The following is an 18,263-nucleotide window of genomic DNA, read 5'->3' on the forward strand; positions in this document are numbered from 1 at the left end:
TTGGTTTTGGAGAAGTAAAATATATCTGATTGAATTAAATCTAATTTCTGCTAGATTTTGATTGTGTAAGGCTTGAATAGTGGATCTGCCTCCAAATTTGTAAAGAATTAAGGATTTTGTGTAAACCACAGTGAACACAGCCCAGGATTTTGGCACAAGGTGAGATTTAATGCAACATAACTGAGCTTTCATTCTCCTGCTTTCTGGGCTGACAAAGTCACGTTACCTCCCTGGGCCTCAGTTTCCTCATCTGTTAAGACACTTGATGTGAGTAACAGAAAACCCATCCCACAGTGACATAAACTTTTTCTCATGTAATGGAAAAGTCCAGATGGATAGCTTCAGGCAAGGCTTGATCTAGCAGCTTGCCCTTTTTATCATGGGTCCAGTTTCTTTCTCTCAGCTCTCTCTTCTATTCTATTAGCTTCATCCTAAGGCTGGTTTAGTAAGCATATTCTGATTGTGCATATTTCTGCTTTGGCATTAGAGGGTTTATATTTGGTCCTCAAAGTACTCATGTTTTATTTAAAGTCCAGTTATGGGAAAATAAATTGATAAGGATGGACCAAAACAAAACAGTAAATTATGATAAAACAAGACTGGAAAAAGGCATTTGACAACCACGATCACCTCAAGGACATGCTGATGATGTATTGAGAGTACACTTCCTTCCCAAGCTCCATGGGATCATTGCATGCCTGCCTGTGGGTCTGGCATCTAGCCTGCTCTGTAGGAGCAGAATTAGAGACCTCAGTAATTGGCCAGGTTGTGATGACTCCAAGTTGTAGTGATCTGTATGTAAAAATGAAAACCATAATGAAATACATCATTAAAACCAATGGCCGCCTTGCATGTGGGTTAAGGTCCTGGCACCTACGAGGTCATAGGTGTATCAGAGTGGGGGTCAACTTGGTGAAACAGGAAGTTCATTGCATGCTGTCCACCCCTGTCCCCACTGCAAGTGGGCTGTGGCATTCCCTGGTGCAGATCCTGGAGTGACAACACTGTGTCTCTCTTTTAATGGGCTTGGATTACCTGCCAGAAGTCTGAGGTTTGGCAGGTGTAAACATTTCCGTAGACACTTCCAGCCTAGCCACCGTCTCCCTGTGTGTTTCGCCCGGCCGTTGTGTGGGGAGGGATATGCGAGATGATCCTTGCTTGAGTAGAGCCCTATTTGGAAAGTGAAATTCATTTCCTTGCCTTTATTTTCCAGATGAGAGGCTGTGTATTAGTGGGTGTGTGTGTGGTGAGTAACTGGTTTTAGTGTTGATATGGATGACACTGCTAGGATCCTGTTCTAATATTCAGTTTTGGGGCCACCATGGCAATTTTGTTTCTTTTCAGCTTTTGCCAACTCTTTATTTTCTAGAGTCTCTTCTAGCTAACTTAAAAAACCCAAAGGCGACTTTGACTTTTCTCGTAGAGGCTGATGTGAGATGCGGAAGGCCCGGGGTATGTGGTGCAGTGAACAGGTGGCCTCTGGGGGGATGTGACCTCATGGACCACCCCCCCCCCCCCCCCCGCAGCATGCGAGGGAGCTACCGCATCACTCTCAGGATGGGTCAGAGGAGCCCAGCCTGGGGACAGCTCTGTGGCATCTGAGCTCCTTCCTTCACCAGGTGGGGACCCCCCTCCAATACCCCCAAGACAGAATCCTGTCTTCTCCTGGGAAACCCATGACTGGGGAGGGTGTGGCCCAGGGAATGTGTAGGAAGGGCTTTCAGAGTAGTTTAACGGGAGTTTGTAATCTAAGCACCCAGGCCATTCTGCGGCTCCCGCCCTTGGCCAGGGTCTTGCTAGGGTGGTGTTAGGAGGGTCCTGTATGTGTGGTGCTAGGAGGCCCCTGATCTGCCCTGGGAACCTGCCTCTGCCTGGTTAATGAGCTTCCTTTCTGAAAATGCAGCATCCTAGGAAGGCATCTGTACTCCCATGCTTTGGTATGAGGTGTGCTCTCAGCTGCTTGGAGTTTGGCTGCTGTGGGGTGCAAAGGTGCAAGGTGGGGGATCCTGGAATTGGGTAGTGGAGCCCCCTGTGTGCCAGGTGCTGTGCTGGGGGCTGTGGATGCAGACCTGGGTCTGGGGGCTGCCCTCTGAGGGGCTCATGGTGGGTGGTAAACGAATACCTGGGGCGATGAGTGCTGAGGGATGGGGTGGGAGAGAGAGCGGGTGGGCAGCAGGGGTCTGATGGCTTTACAAGAAGAGCCAGCATGCATTTCCCACTTAGCTCCTGCTGGCCCCTCATTTAAGCGTCACAGCAACCCCATGACGGAGGTTCACAGGAGACTATTCTCCTCATTTCACAGCTGAGGAAACTGAGGCTCAAGGTCATGGAGCTCCTGAGTCCTGAGCCAGCATCCACCCGCAGGCCCCCTGACTTGGTTTCCTCCCCGGGAGGGTCCACTATTGTCCTGAGAGCCGAGGAGGGACTACGGGAGCTCCAGGGTCCTCTGGGGGCTCCTCTGTTTCTGATGCAGAGCCTGGGGTTCAGAGTGGTGGAGGGACGCCCTGTGGTCCCAGCTCATAAGCAGAGAGGCAGGAGCTGAAGTTGGGTCTTGGCCTTAGAAGCCCGGCTGTCTTACTGCCTCCTGCCATCTTAAGGGGAGAAGGGGGAGAGCAGCCTGGGATGCAGTGCAGCTCCGTGCTCTGACGCCTCCATTGCAGGGCTGCCCCAGCTCTCCAGGACATGCTTGAAGGCCAAGCTTGAGGTGGCGATGGCAGGGAAGTTTGGGGGCATCACGCCCTTTGGGCTCGTGTCGGAGCCGGGCCTTGACTGGCTGGGAAAAGAGAAGGAGAAGGAGGCAGAGGGAGGCCCTTGGGCTCCCTGGTCCTGAGTGGCCGAGTGTGGCCTGTCCAGCCCGTACCCCGCCCTGCAAGGTGACAGTCCAGCATTGCCGGGCATGGGGGCTTCTGCCTCCCCTGCACCGTCTTTGGTGCTTCCATGGGTGTCTCCAACATTGCACACGTTCCCTTCACCATTTGCATTTCTCACCACATCCTCTGCCTCTCTTTGTCCACAAGGACCAGCCGGAGAGCAGTGAGTGATGAGATCAAACACAGGCGCATCCAGATTCTCAGTGGTCCTTCTCCCAGCAAGTCAGAGTCAGAAGCAGAGCACTAAAAGGGTGGCTTAAACTCCCTGTCACCTCAACTGAGTGTTTTTTTAAAAAAAGAAAGCCAGTTCCGAATATATTAGGCATTATTGTTGCTTCAGGTGTCACTTCATGGTGAGAAAAGTGGATGTTTGAATTAAAATGGATTTTGGACATAGTTCTCCTTTGAATGAGTAAATTGAGGGAAATAGCACATGTTGTGAGATTTTGGATTTAGGCTCTTAAAGAGGATTTAAAATAAGTGGTCTTGAGTAGTTCTGTGGTAGTTCTTCAGGACTGATACGGACTGGGTCTGCCAGACTTAACTGGTTCTGACTGCTTTTACTGAATCAGTTGACTCTGACCAGCTCAACGCTTCTAAGGAATGAAATGCACTTCTGCTTCCTCTGGAGCCTGAAGGAGAGAGACAGATGGACAAACACACACACACACACACACACACACAGAGAGAGAGACATGATATTGACCAGATCCTGGTTTCTGGGTAGCCCCACTCTTCTCTCTCAAGAGCAGTTAAGGAGGTGGACCACCCAGGGTGTTGTCAGACACCCCGCTCCCTGCAGGGCCCACCAGGGGAATGTGCTAGCCTGCCTCTCGGGCTCAGGCACACACTCTCTTAGCCTAAAAACGTCTCCCTATTTTAATATGTTAATAGAGCATATCCTTCTGCCCCCTCCTCCCCTGCCCAATCACAACTTGCCATGACTCTCCACCCCTTAGATGGAGCTTTCCTGAGTTCCTTATGTCTCTGAGGAGAGAAGCCATTCCCAGATCACCCAAAAGGATGAAGTGCTTGCCTGTTGTGTGTCCCTGTCTTTTACTATCCACCATTTGCAACTGTTAACCTAATTCAAGTCTTTTGGATTAAATTTTTATTGTAAAATATTTGGCATACAAAAAGGTAAAAAGAATAATGGGATGAACACCTATGTCCCCAGAATCTGCCTAAGGTAGAAAATTTACCATATCGGTTATCTATCTATTTCTGTGTAACCAATTATACCAAAACTTAGTGGTGTAAAACGATGAACATTTATCATCTCATACATAGAGTTTGTGGGTCAGGAATCTGGGAGCAGCTCGGCTGGATGATTCTGGCTTAGGGTCAAGATGTGGGCCAGGCCTGCAGTCATCTGAAGGCTTGACTGGGCTGGAGGATCCACTTCTGAGATGTGCTTCACGTGGCGGTTGGCAGGAGGCCTTAGTTCTTCAGCACATGGACCTCTCCATAGTGCTGCTTGAGTGTCCTCACAACGTGGCAGCCAGCTTCCCCCAGAGGGAGTGATCCGAGAGAGAGCTGCAAGGATCCTGTGATGCCTTTTATGACCTAGTCTCGTCAGTCGCTCATCGTCCCTTCTGCCTTCCTCTGTTCACTACAAGCAAGTTGCTAAGCCCAGCCCACTCAAGGAGAGGGGAATTAGGCTCTACCTTTTGAAGGGAGTGTCCAAGAATTTGTGGACTTATTTCAAACCATCACAATTACCAGTATAGCTGGAGCCCCTCCCTGGTTGCATCTCCTTGTCTTCCACACAGAGGTAACTATTGTTAGAGTTTGGTGTGTGATTATCACTTACTACGTTTGTAAGTATACCTACGCCTGTTGTTTTTGCATGTCTTTAAGCATTATGTAAATGATATCAAATTGCTTTTTTTTTTCATAGCTTGTCTTTGTTGCCTCACATTACAGTCATGAGCCATGTAATGATGTTTTGGTCATATAGGATGGTGGTCCCATAAGATTAGTATCATGTAGCCTAGGTGTGTAGCAGGCTGTCACATCTAGGCTTGTGTAAGTACACTCTATCATGTTCACATGATGAGAAGACAAAATCACCTAGGACGCATTTCTCAGAACATATCCTCGTCATTAAACAACACATGACTGTGTGTGTGAGCGATTCATCCATGTGAAAACGTGCAGCTATAGTTCATACGTGTTCACTGCTGTGTAGTATTTCATTGTAGGAACATAACACTATCTGTCCATTCTCCATTGGTAGATGTTTAGATGGTTTCCGGTTTCTTGCTGCTACAAACAAGGCTATTAGGAATATTCGTGTGTGTGTCTCTGTGTGGCCATGAGCTATATTTGTCTAGAATATTTAGCAAGGATTGGAATTGCTGTGGGATAGAGTACATGGTTCAGATTTACTAGAAATGACCAAATTGTTTTTCCAAGTGGGTCTCCTAATGCACATTCTGACCAGCAGTGAGTGGGTTCCCCTTCTCCTTTTCCTTGACAACACTCAGTGTTGTCAAATGTTTCATTTTTTTTTTTTTATTTTTTTTTGTGAGGAAGATCGGCCCTGAGCTAACATCTGCCAATCCTCTTCTTTTTTTGCTGAAGAAGACTGGCCCTGGGCTAACATCCATGCCCATCTTACTCCACTTTATATGGGACACCGCCACAGCATGGTTTGACAAGCAGTGAGTCGATGCACCCCCGGGATCTGAACCAGCGAACCCCGGGCCGCTGCAGCAGAGCGCATGCACTTAACTGCTTGCACCACCAGGCCGGTCCCCTCAAATGTTTCTAATTTTTGTCAGTCTGATGGGTGAAGGTGGTATCTAAATGGGGGTCTTAATTTACATTTCTCTGCCTGCCAGTGAGGTTGAACATCTTTTCCTGTATTTATTTTCATATATTTATATATATTTATTATTCTGTGAATCGCTGGTTCATACCTTTCACTCCTTTTGTGGATTTTCTTATTGACCAGTCTAATCCTTCATTTGGTTTATGTATTATAAATATCTTTTCCCGTTTCTTCTTACCAACATAATGTCGGAGCTAAGAGTGTGGATTCTGGGGCCACACTGCCAGGATTAAATCCCATCTCCAGCACTTCTTGTGTGGCCTTAGATACACCACTTGATAACTTTCATGTGCCTCAGTTTCCTTGTCTGTAAAATGGGGATGACGACAATCTCACTACCTCACAGCGGTGCTGGGAGGATTAATGGTTTGCATCTGTGGAGCAGTTAGTGTCTGTCATAGTGAGCGTGGTATGGACTAAATAAACCCTTGTGTGCTTGGCCCTGCATGGTCATATCTGACCACGTAAGCGCATCGTCAGCTCGCCCAGAGCTTTCGCGAGCACTGTGTCCTCATTGGATGAGATTGGCAGGCACTGCTTCTCTCTGGCTCCCAGCCATCTGGATGACCTGCCCTTCTGCACCCCTGAGCTGCCTGAAGAGAGAACAAAATCCCAGCCTCCCTCCAGGGGACGCGGGGAATTGGAAGGCGTCAGGCTCCTTGCAGTAAAAATAGAAGCCTCATTTGCCTAGGAGAGAATCATAATGAGGAGAGCCAGGCCAACGCAGCCTTGGAGGGCTTGTCTCAACGCTCTGCTCCATTCCCTGGGGTCGGTGCAGCCTGGCTGTGCCGCCTGCAAGGCCCTCCTTTCCCTTCACCCATCCGTTTGGTCCTGTGACATAGACATGGTTCTGGTTTTTCATACCTCAGGGCTGCGCTGTCCTCCCATTCCCCAAACAAAGCCAGGCAAGAACTCCAAAACATAAGACTGGTTTAATATCAAGAATCATTGGAGAAATATGTCAGATATTGCAGTGTAAACGCTGCTGCTAAGAAGAGCCCAGGGAACTGTGTTGTCTCCACGGAACGCCGTCAGCTGCTCAAGGACATATTTATTGAAGGTTAAAGCACAGTTTGATCAGAGCACCTTTAGTTTCAACCCCCATGTTAATAAACTAGCTCATCACTCCTCCTAAGGGACTCGCAGGCTTATTTGCTAGAGCCTCAGAGGATTTTACATGAAAGCACACACGGAAAAAGTTAAGTTAGAGATATTGAACGTTATAGCCAGTTTGGATTTAGAGCAAATTTCTGGGTTTTGAAATGGATTGAAATACTCTGCATCTCTACCTCCAGCTCTGCCTTCAGGGTGGCTGCACAGGCCCCACGGAGAGGAAGCAAATAGTCGCATTGAAAGAACAGCCCCACTCAGCAAACTCTTCGCCTTTAAACAGTCTCCGTGGTGGAGTCGGAAGCAGGAAGTGAAGATGGGCCTAAATCCAGGAATCTGGTGGGAGAATCCTCCGTGGCCCATCACCTCCAGACTTTGAAAGATAAGCCTCCAAGAATGGAGGTTTTTGACCATTTTAATTATAGCAATTTGCACATTATTATTAAGTATTTTTAATAGAGTATTTAGAAGCCACCTTCTCAAGAAAAAAAAATAATTGTTTTTGAAACTTTGAGACCTTTGAAGATGAATTTTAAATCCCGTTCCCAAAACATTTGCACAAATGAGAGTCTGGAGGTTTGAGCTTTTTCTTCTAAAGATGCTGCTTCTTGCCCAGAAGGTGAGGTAATACCTGCTGGTGTTTATAAATAGAGTTATTAGCATTTGAAGACTTTAGCTTGCAGCTAGCTAGAGGCCTCAGTTATTCAGAACTTAAGATTTTTACTGGTAAACGTGCCATTGGCCTCCGCTCAAGCTGGCGCATCCCTCAACTTTACCGTCACTGGTCCCCTTCCCACCGTAACCTGGGCTCCTGTTTATTTGGCTCTGAGGACCTGGAGCCTCTCTCTGAGCCCAGCCCATTTCCTCACTGTAACGGCTCTGTGGCAGTTCTTGGAGTGGTTCCTTGGGGCCTCCTTTCTTTCCCTGCCCTGGAACAACCCTGCTGTGCCTGTCTGAGCATTGTCCCTGTGTGTCCCATCAGGAAGCACAGACTCTTCACCATAAACAACATATGTCCCGACCTGGGGGAGCATCCACCCACGCCCCTGATATCCCATCCTGTGGGGACCCGGGGCCATCTCTTGCTGCATCCCCCAGGAGCAGCTTGGCCAAGCTGTAGTGCCAGGTCCCAGGAGGCCTCCTTGTGCAGCAGCTTACCTGCCAGCTGCCCGCCCGCCCCATCCATGGGGCAGCCCAGTGCAGGTAAGCTCCATCGCCACCTGGGCTGGCCCACGAAGGCTACGTGGCTGTCAAACCCCCATTCCAAGCTTTCCCTCATGCAGAGGTGCTGACAGTCTCATGAACAGCTGGCTTTCGGTGCTGACTGCAGCCACCAGGCTGGTACCGGGAGGAGCCACGCCCAAGCTGGCTGCAGTGTGCGGCTGATGCTCTGCCTTTGATGCACTCTGACCCTTCCCCCATCATTCTGGACACCGTGCTCTGCACAGACCCCTCCCAGCCCCAATCCCTCTGCTCAGTGTGGCCAGAGTCTTCCAACAGCAAATACTTCACTGAGTCTGGATTATTATTGCTCATCAAATTCCGCTCGTTCTACAACAGCCACAACGTACCAGATACCCCCAAGCCTAGGTGCCCAGGGCCCAGCCCCTTACAAAGCGCAGGGTTGCTCATTTAGCACAAGGAAATTTAGCTGTGGCTCTCAGGTCAGCTGGAGGAAGAAATGCCATTATGACAGCAGGGTACTGATTCTGCTGTGCAGGCCCCCGGCCACTCTGTAAGAGCAGCCTTCCTGCCTCTGCCCTGACATGTCCACCTCTGACCCCCTGCTGCTCACTCCCAGCTGCCCTCCCAGGACAGCTTTCAGGTCTGGGAGTCCATGAAACTGTGAGTATTGCTTTAACTTTGCCAAGAAAATGCTTACAAGATCGGTGCTGACACTGCTCCCCCAGCACTACGCCTTCCTGTGCTCCATGGCTGGCGTCTCCTGCTTTGGGTGGAGGCGGACATGAGCTGGCCTGTCGGGGGCCATTGCAGCTCTCTTAGCCTAAGTGGCTTCCTTTCTCGGGCCTCCTCCCCAGGCACCTGGGCCACCGTTGGGCTCTGAGGATCGTTTCTGGATCTGGGACCCCTGCTGACTCCCCAAACATAGCATCAAAAATAATCAGCAAATGTATGAACCATCCACTCTAAGTCATAGTTAGAATTTCTGTTTACCTCCCGAGTGTCTGGAAATGTATCATTTCAAAGGCTCTATTTGATCATAGATCCAATTTATTGCCAGAAATGTGCATGTAGAATAATAGAGACCCTACTATGGTGTTGAAGTGGCATCCTGTGAGAAGATTATTTAATCCTGGAAGCAGATGCCAACTGCTCAGCAACAATGTTCGTAAAAGAACCGAACTTCATGGTATTTCAAGTCAGGCAGCTGAAGGGCTGTATACTGGAGGTGTTTTCTGAGCCTGAGAACCAAATCTGAATCTGCTGTGGATTCAGCGCCCTGGGCGAGGGTCTGCCTTTCCTTCTGTGCTGGTTCCCAGGGCTGGGGGCTCCGGACCCTGGAGAGTCCAGTTGTCAGCACGTGGACAGAGAGAGCCTCCACGGAAACTCCTGGGCTCCTGTGGCTTTGTATTTCATGTCTCCCCTGGGAAACTGGGCTACAGGATAACCCCCCCCCCCACATACAGACACATACACACACAAACCAACCCATGGATGGGCCAACAATTTGGAAAGTAGAGTGTTTTAATCCTGTGGGGAGACCTGTGTACTTAATTTCCAGCCTGGAGATTGATAAGGATTAGGAGATTATTCCAAAAATGGCTGTGAATTGCCAGAAGAAGAGCAGGCTCTTGGACTTCTGTCTAATCACAAATGGCCAAGAGAAACAAGGGACGTGATCTGGCCCTCGCTGCCTCCAAGGGGGTAGAAAGAGAACGGGGCATGTGTTTGGCAAAAGTAGGAATGGCCAGGTCATATGTGGCTGAGAAGAAAAGCCTGGGTGTTCTGAACCATACTTGATTCTTCGTGTTCGTTGTCGGGGCTGGGACGGAGCGGGCCCTTCCCAGATGTGCCTGGCCAGGTGGTGGACTCAGAGCCAGCTGGGCAGACAGCTGACCCCCAAGGGCCGTCCCAGGTCTCCACGCTCATGACTCTGTTGGGCGTGTCTTTAAGGTGTACCATCTGTCCAGAGACGCAGGTCATCAAAATAACACAGCCCTGCTTTAGCCAGCGCAAGCGAGGAGCCCCCAGAGGGCGGGGAGAGGGCACTGCTGTAGGGAAAAGAAAATTCATATTTTTCTTTAGAGAAAATGAAAAGTGGTGCTGGGTCCAAGTGGCGGGTGACCTTGCTATTGAGTTAAAATGCTGCTGAGGAAATTAGAGAAGACAAACATGAAAAGAATGCTAATGAATAGTGGTGGATGGGAGCCCGGAGCCCTGGTTCCTCCACCATCCACAAGGGGTGCTTGTGTGGTGCCTATAAATAGACACTTAAAAACCAATTCTAAATTCAGTTAAGATGTGGGCCTGTTTCCACTTACGGAAAAGCGTTATGTAAGGTGCAGTGCCCTGCCATTCTTCCACAGTGGTGCGACGATTCCGTGCCTTTGTTGGGAATCCATGTGAAGCTTGCGGGGGATGCTCAGGGTCCAGATGAATGAGACTCTGTCCTTTCAAGAGACTTGCAGACTGAGGGCAGGCAGAGGGATAGCTACATATGGGCAGCCCCAGGTGGCAGTGGGCAGCCCTCACCAGGGAAGGGAGGCCTGGCTGAGCCCGCAGACAGGCTCCGAGTTTCCCCAAGGTGCTTCCGGGCCGGGAGGAAGTGGCAGAAGCTGGACTCCTGGGCAGGTGGGCACCTCTGCAGGCCTGTGGTTCTCGGAGTGATGTGGGTGTCTGTAGGCCCAGGACGGGAGGGGAGGACACAGTGGACGTGTGGGCAGAATTCCAGCCTGTGCCAGGAGACTGAGGCTTCTGGGTTCTTCCCTACCTCCCTTCTTGGTCACAAGTGCCCAGAGCTGGGGTGGGGCATGCCCAGAGCAGACAGTGGTCTTTCTGACTGATCTGCTTGAGGTCACAGAGCTAATTTGTAACAGAGTGAGGAATTGAGGCCTCATCTCCTGACTCCTAGGGAAGGGTTCTTTTAACACTGGACATAACATTTAGTATGTGTACTAACCCCCAGATCACTTCCTTTGGGAGGTCCTCGGGTGGCAGGGTGTGGGGGTGAGGAAAGGAATACTATTTAATGCTAATGTGGTCCTGGCAATTCCGGAGGCTGTGTTGGATTTTACTTTCCCAACCACCTTGGAGGTCGTTCTTACTGTCCACATTTTACACATGATAAAACGGAGGCTGACGATGTGAAGGGATTTGAAAGGCCACAGAAGCGCCATTACCCTTGAAAGAAATGGAACAACTATGCAGATGTCAAGTTCCCCCTGAGGAGAGCAAGCAGATGATAGTTTTGTGGCTTGGTCAAAATGGAAGCATCTTCAGCCTTCTTAGCAATAGCTGATCATTTTCCTTTATATCTGGACCAGAGGTATCTACACTGGGCCAGTTTGGGGTGGCAGGGAACTCATCCAAATTCCCTAATTAAAACCCAGTGCTAGAAATGTCTGTCCGGGGAAATGAGAGCCACTGTCGGGCTTCGTTAGAAAAGTGAGAGCCCTGAGTCCAGATTAGAACTTTGTGATCAAGTAGGGGCCAGTGTCTTCCTGCGCTAGTAGCAAGACCCTGTTGCCTTCCCCCAAAGAATAACGCTGTCCCTTGTGACTTCAGACCCCGGGACCAGAGTGAAGGTAAACTGTCCAACCGGCACAGCTGTTTGGGAAATAAATGCTCTCGGCCCTTCCATTCCCAGCAGATGAGGCCCAGGGGAGGAGACTCCTGTTGCTATGGTTTTGAAAGGATCCAAGAAATTCCTTTATAACTTTCTCTGTCTTCAGCCAAATTGGAGGGAGAAGAGGAATTTGGATGTGATGTTTAAGACCAATACATCCCCATCCTCTCGCACCCCCCCAGGCTTCTCGCTCCCTGGTCATCACTGCCCCCACCATGAATTCCTGATCCCACCCAGGGCCTTGTCTTGAAGCCCTTGAGTCTGTTGGCCTTCCTCTTTAGCTTGCATTTGCCAAGCTTTCTCTGTTCAAGAGAGTGTGAAACCTGATGGCCTCTTTTCTGTTCTCTTTGTAAAATCACTCTGCCCAAGAGGAGGGTGGGCTGTGAGGCCAGGCAGAGGAAATGAGAGGTGGACTGTCTTCCTTTCCCTTTCCTTTCATCTCCCTTCATCCCCCTGCAACTCCCCCAGGCACACCCACCTCAGTCTGAAAGTGTCCCAAAATACCCGTTCTGCCAACTAGTGGGGTCAGGCTTTGTTGTGGGAAAATACATATTTATGAGGGCTTTGAGGAGCTTCATTGAAATGTGAGTAGTCTCTCCTTTTGGAGTGATACAGAAGCCATGGCTTTATTCGCCCAACATGATGTTCTTAAGGCAATAATTATGTGATGAATGGCTAAAAAAAACCTTTTAATTATTTGTTTTGGGTGATTTGTGATCATCTCATTAGAATTATAATCAGTTCACTTTTACAGGTAATTCAGAGCCTTTCACTCATTTAAATTTCTATACTTGAAGGAGCTCTATAGGGGCACCCATATCATTTCTGAAACCAATGTAATTTCCTCTCTTTCCTTCTGTTTTATTCCAGAAAGATTTCATCACCAGGAGGTTTTTCGGGACGTTATCAAACCACTCATTTTCGGTAAGAAATATGAGGTAGCCTTGCATGGAGTGAGGTTTTGCTTCTGATGTGTGTGAAATGGGATCATTTTGCTAGAGGGATGCTGCCCTTCAGGTGGAACTGGGAAGTTGCCATAGTTCTGTATTTCCTGGGAAGCTGTGTCTGTATAATTCAGGACTAGTCTGAGCACAGGGAGTCTGAAGCTGGGTTTGATTCACAGCCAAGGAGCCGATGAACACTGGGCTCACTGCTGGGCACTAATGTTGCCAGAAGCCATGCCTCTCCCCACTACCCCCAAAAGAACAGCAACTCAGCCCTCCCCCGCAACCCTGTCCCCTCCTCATTATACTAGTGCTTCTGTAAACCATAGTCCTCATCCAGTTTAGTTGTCAATTTGTATAACCCCTACCTAGATTTGTATTTATATCGAAAGTAGATACATATTACCAACAATAGATACAATTTGAAACCTTTCATTCTCAATCTTGGACAACATTACTAGTCTACTGGAAGTCCACCATTGTGAAATACCAGGATGCTGAGTGGAAGACTCTAACTTTGGTTCAATAGAGCCTTCCTAAGCTTACCAGAGATGAGGGATGGCCCCTATTGCTGTTGCCCTGTGAATGAAACTGTGTTGTGGCTCTGGTGCTGGTGATCCCTGGTGGGTATTTGGCTGGCTCTTGCTCCATAGGACCTGTAGGAGCAGATTTGCGCAGGTCTTTTTAGGTTCCAGCTGAGTGCCTGGTACAGGGGAGATTTTCAGGAGGTGGATTCTGGACTGAAGATGAGTGGGAGCTCTTTTTCTTGGGTCAAAGACACCCCAGTGGCTTGGTTGTAAGGGAAGCTGGTGTATAGCTTGGGGTATGTTTGAAGAAGAGAATATTGTTAGAGGTGAGGAGGCCGAGCCAGGCATGGTCTCTAAGCACTGATGTCCAGATTAGATCTGAGCTTCTGATGGATTCCATGGGTTCTTAGGCGTTCATGGGAAGGAGCATCTGCTGGTTGGATGGGGCAGCGCTGGGCAGCAGACCAGAGTGTCATATGTAGGGTGGCTTTGGGACTCCCAAAAGAGAGGAATACTATGTTCCCCAATGAGGAAGCTCTGTGCCAACCCTGAGGATAAAGATAAAGACCAAAGGGGACGGAGATGGGATACTGGAGTGTCAAGACCCAGGTTTAAAACCTTTGTTTTGCTTCTGGGGCTGCAGAAGGACACAGTCCTTGCTATTTGGAGCTGCTGAAAGAGCATTGTTTTCTAAAGCAAGGCAACTTCATTAACCTAGCATCTATCCTACATTTCCATAGTCGCCCATAATCACCGTGCTATGCTTAGGCAGAAATTCCCTGGCGTCATATTGGGGGTTGTTCTTGTCATGAATATCCTGGATGGATTCCGTGGTGGCTTTGGGCCACCGTGGTGGCAAAGGGCATTTAAGAGATGTTGAACAATCAGCCTCCATCCACAGAAACAGAGGGTGACACTTCACAGGAGCTGCATGATTTTTAATGGGTTTAAGCATAAGAATAAATGAGTATTTTTCTGAACTTTTCCTCAGTCGTCAGTTTTTAAAGTTTGTGAATTGACTTTTCTGCTCTTAACAAGGCCGTTTCCATCCCATTTGATTTTCTATTTAGAGTGGTAAACATCTTTCAGCCTTAAACGCAGTACATGCATCAGCCACCCTCAGCTGTGAAGATGCTAAAGAATTTGGGGAAATTCTAGAAAGGGAGGAGATTTTTTTTGTAACTGGCAGTAAGGATAGCTTGTGAAGGGAGATGTTACTTGTGGGGAAGCGGTCTCACAAATTACAGTGAAATTCCCATTTTCTGGGAGCCCAGGGTCCAGCAGCCACCCCAATCCTTCTGCCCTCTAGGAGCTGTCCACCATGACATTGGCTTCTTGAAGTTTTCCTTAATGAAATCGGGGTTGTCATTGCATTCTGATGGAGCCATGGGGCAGTTCTGTTTGTGTCTCTAAGGTATAAGATTTTTTATTTCTGTCTGAGCCCAAAAAAGACCTAGTGGGATTTTTATATATCCTGAAATACTATTAGTATCAAAATCAGTTGCAGTAGACAGGAAGCCATACTCTCTTCCTGATTGCACTCACCTGTCTGCAATGTAATGGGACCTTCATTTAAGTGAATATACTCATTACAATCCTCTACAGCTTCCCTGCAGAAAAGCATATTTCTTCTGTGAGAGAAAAGTGGCAATGAGATGGATATTTTAAAATGTCAGTTATGCCAGAGTGGATCTCTCTGAGGCCATCTGCATAGAGAGGAGACCTGGGATTGTTTATTTTTCTGCTGCAAACGAACCGTTCTGTAACTTCAGAATGCTAGAGCCCAGAGTGTGTGCCTGACATCTTTTCATAGGATAACTTGGTGACTATGCTTCCACTTGCAGTAAAAGTTTGGGACTGTGTTCTATTTTTTTTTCCCTGAGAGAATTAAAATCTAGGCCTCACTATTCCTATGATATCTATCCTGCAGGCCCTCGATCTATAAAATGTGTGAATCATAATTATATAAATTCAGTGATTCTCCTGAAGGAATGTTGAGAAGATTAATAAGCTGTGTTTAAATCATGGGCAAGTTGTAGAAAATATGTTAAGTTAGAAGAGGTTGCATTTGTGAAAATGGCTGGCTGCTAGGATGCCAGCACGCCCTTGCCCAATTACAAACATATAAAAATGCTGTGTAAAATCTGGCCAAGAATGTTCCTAAAGTCTAAGATCCTAAGAAAAGCAAAGAAGTTCCCAGCTACCAGACAGTAAAAGAAAAAACAAAGCCAGAGCATTAAGAGGAAGCTGGCATAAGGGCAAGGCAGTGAGGTTACTGATGGGAAGCTATGATTAAGATTTGTGATATGTGTGTAGGGAGAGACAGGGACAGGTGGGACAGGGTAGTGAGCCTAGTGTCAAACTTGCACATGTACGGGAACCTGGGTGGTGGCAGAGATGTGTTATTGACCAGTTGGGAAATGATGCGGGACAACTGGTTGACCACATGGGAGACAAAATGAGATCCCTACCTCACAGCATACACATAAGTAAATGCTAATAGAATTAAAGACCAAAACGAAGAGCAAGATGTTAAAATGCATAGAAGAGATTTTCTGTATGCTCTTAAGGTAGGAAAAGGTAAGACACACACATGCGCACACAGACAAATCATAAAAGAAAAGATTGATTAATTTAACATCAGTATTAGCAACTTCTTTAAGAGGAGAGACACTAGATAAAGTTTAAAGCAAACTACCACCTGGAATAAATATCTGTGATGCATTTACTGTAAGGGATTAGTATTCTGTCTGGTTAAAGAACTCTTTCAGAGCAATAAGAAAAAGACGACATAATTGAAAGAAAACGGGCAAATCATATGAAGAAGAAGGAGCCGGGGATGATGATGTTGGCTAAGCCTGAACAGTGTGTTCATGGACGTTTGTTACATTGCTCTCTGCACGTCCTTCTGTGTATTTGAAAGAGTTAATGAAAGAAGAGGTTCTGTTAAACATCTCAATATATGCACACACAAACCTCACCGCTCTTATGTTGTGTGTCCCTCTGGCAGGGCTGTCTTGCTTCTGTTTACCAGCTTATCCTCTAACTCCACTATAAGTGCTGGTTTCCTGGGCTCACCTTTTTACAGGTGGTTCTGCATTCCTCTCTTCATTGAAGTGGTTAGGATTTCTTATTTTTCCCTCAGCTTTATTGAGGTGTATCTGGTATACAAAAAAACTGCGTGTAATTAGTGTGTACAGTTTGGTGAGTTTGGACATAGGTAAACACTCGTGTTACCATCACCACAATCCAGGTAATAAACATACCCCTAACCTCCAAAAGTTCCTGTGTCCCTTTGTTTTTTGTTTGTTTGTTTTATAATAAGAACACAACATGAAATCTACCTTCTTAAAAATTTTTAAATACGTAATACCTTATTGTCAACCATAGGCACTATGTTGTACGGCAGATCTCTAGAGCTTATTCATCTTGCACAACTGAAACTTTATTCCCTTTGAACAGCAACCCCCCCATTTTCCCCTCCTCCAGCCCTGGCAGCCACCATTCTATCATCTACTTCTATACCTTTGACTATTTTATATAACAGGAGTCATTGCAGTATTTGCCCTTTGTAACTGACTTGTTTCACCTAGCATATTGTCTTCCTGGTCCTTCCATGTTGTCGCAAATAGTGGATTTTCTTCTTTTTAAAGCCTGATGAATATTCCATTGTGTGTATATACCACATTTCCTTTATCCATTCATCCGTCCATGGACATTTGGGTTGTTTCCATATCTTGGCTGAACGAGCTGGGCTTTGCACATTGGCCTGGACCTGTTCTTTCAAGCAGCGTTCACACGGCTATTCTTTTTGGCTCTGTGTGGCTGATCCCTCCTCCATGTGCTTCTCCCCATCTTGACAGACAAGGCTCATGGGCCACCATTTTTGGGGCCTTCGTTGGACGTTTAAGCCTGTTCTGTCTCTCTGTGGACTTGGACGCCTGCTTGTTCCACATCCTTCACAGTGTGCAGGCCAGTGCCTCGTGTGTAGTAGATGCTCAGGAAGTCTGTCATCACCGTTTAGCTCTAGTTTCTTAAGCCTTCAGAAGCTCGTCTTCCTCATCTGTAAAGTGAGGACTCAGGATCTGGGGAGTCATTGTGAGAATGAACTACATCATGGATGAGGAGTACAGAGCTCTCCAATATTCTTAGTTTCCTTCCCTGGAAGAGGCAAAGAGAGGACATGGCGCTGGCCATTATGATTTGCTTTCAGACTTGGTGTGTGTGTTTTCAAAGGCTGGAAAATGCCTGCTCCAACACCTAACTTTTTTTTTTTTTTTTTAACTTGCATGTTAGGAGAGAAAAAATTCATCAACACCTTTTTTTAAAAGATGAAAATTGTGTTAAGAAAATAGCAGTATGAGCTGCTACTAGGTTGAGCCCAACATAACTAATGTGATTAAATTGAAGGAAGTTAGTCATTTCTGTATGTAATTTTTTATTAATGATATTCAGATCTAATTAATTATAGCCAGTTCTAATTAATTACATGAATGTGCAACCTGGCGTTCTCAAAGTGCGTTCTGTGGAATCCCATGGGATGTTCCTGAAAATAGTAATCCACATTCAAATCAGGCTGGGACACACTGTCTGTACTGCCCCCTCTTGGAGAGCCCCAGAGTGCCGTATTAAAGGCCATGGAAAGTCCTGCAAAAAAGTAACTTCTTTAATTCTGTTTAACTCATCATTTTCTAAACTTATTTTTATCACATGTGCTTCTAGATGCACAAGGAAATGCTGATTGAAGTCAGAACAATTCTTATACCATAGCTTGTGCTTGGACTGGTTGATAAGCAACATGTATGTTTATGGAGACATTCCTTAAGTCTTCCAGAGCAACACTGCTGGGGTCTCTGTTGTGGCAGAGGGTACTGCAAAGAGTATTGTTTTCATAGGGTCCAGGACTGCACTAGACTAACCTCCTTTCTCAGACAAGTCACTTAATCTCCTTCAGTCCATTTACACATCTGCAGGGGAAATATGGTGATGGCATGCTGGTCCTTCAGGGTGGCTGTCAAGGTGAAAGTTAGAACATGGAAGTGCCTCCCTCCACTCCTGGCCTGTGGGAGGGCTCCGAGAAGCTGTGGTTGTTACCAGCCTTGGCAGAGACCCTCGTTTACAAGGAAGGCTGTGTAATTGACTGTGTCCTGGCCTCAGAGGTCAGAGATC

At 47.2% G+C, this 18,263-nt stretch overlaps 1 protein-coding gene across 7 annotated transcripts in view; it reads left to right on the forward strand.

Annotated features, from left to right (window-relative positions):
- The window catches only part of APBA2 (amyloid beta precursor protein binding family A member 2), a 230,298-nt gene that overhangs the window by 101,220 nt on the left and 110,815 nt on the right, over positions 1 to 18,263 (forward strand). For 5 of the 7 annotated variants that reach the window (XM_087428828.1, XM_087428827.1, XM_087428832.1 and 2 more), the window contains exon 3: positions 12,494 to 12,547. The exons of 1 other annotated variant lie outside the window; for it this stretch is intronic. The gene's annotated coding sequence lies outside the window, so the exon portion shown is untranslated. The remainder of the gene's footprint in view (positions 1 to 12,493; positions 12,548 to 18,263) is intronic. One more of the 7 variants, XM_087428830.1, reaches the window with a different exon arrangement.

The sequence above is a fragment of the Ceratotherium simum genome, chromosome 3 (genome assembly GCF_057802395.1).
Source record: "Ceratotherium simum simum isolate JZ-2026a chromosome 3, ASM5780239v1, whole genome shotgun sequence".
NCBI classification, from domain to species: domain Eukaryota; kingdom Metazoa; phylum Chordata; class Mammalia; order Perissodactyla; family Rhinocerotidae; genus Ceratotherium; species Ceratotherium simum.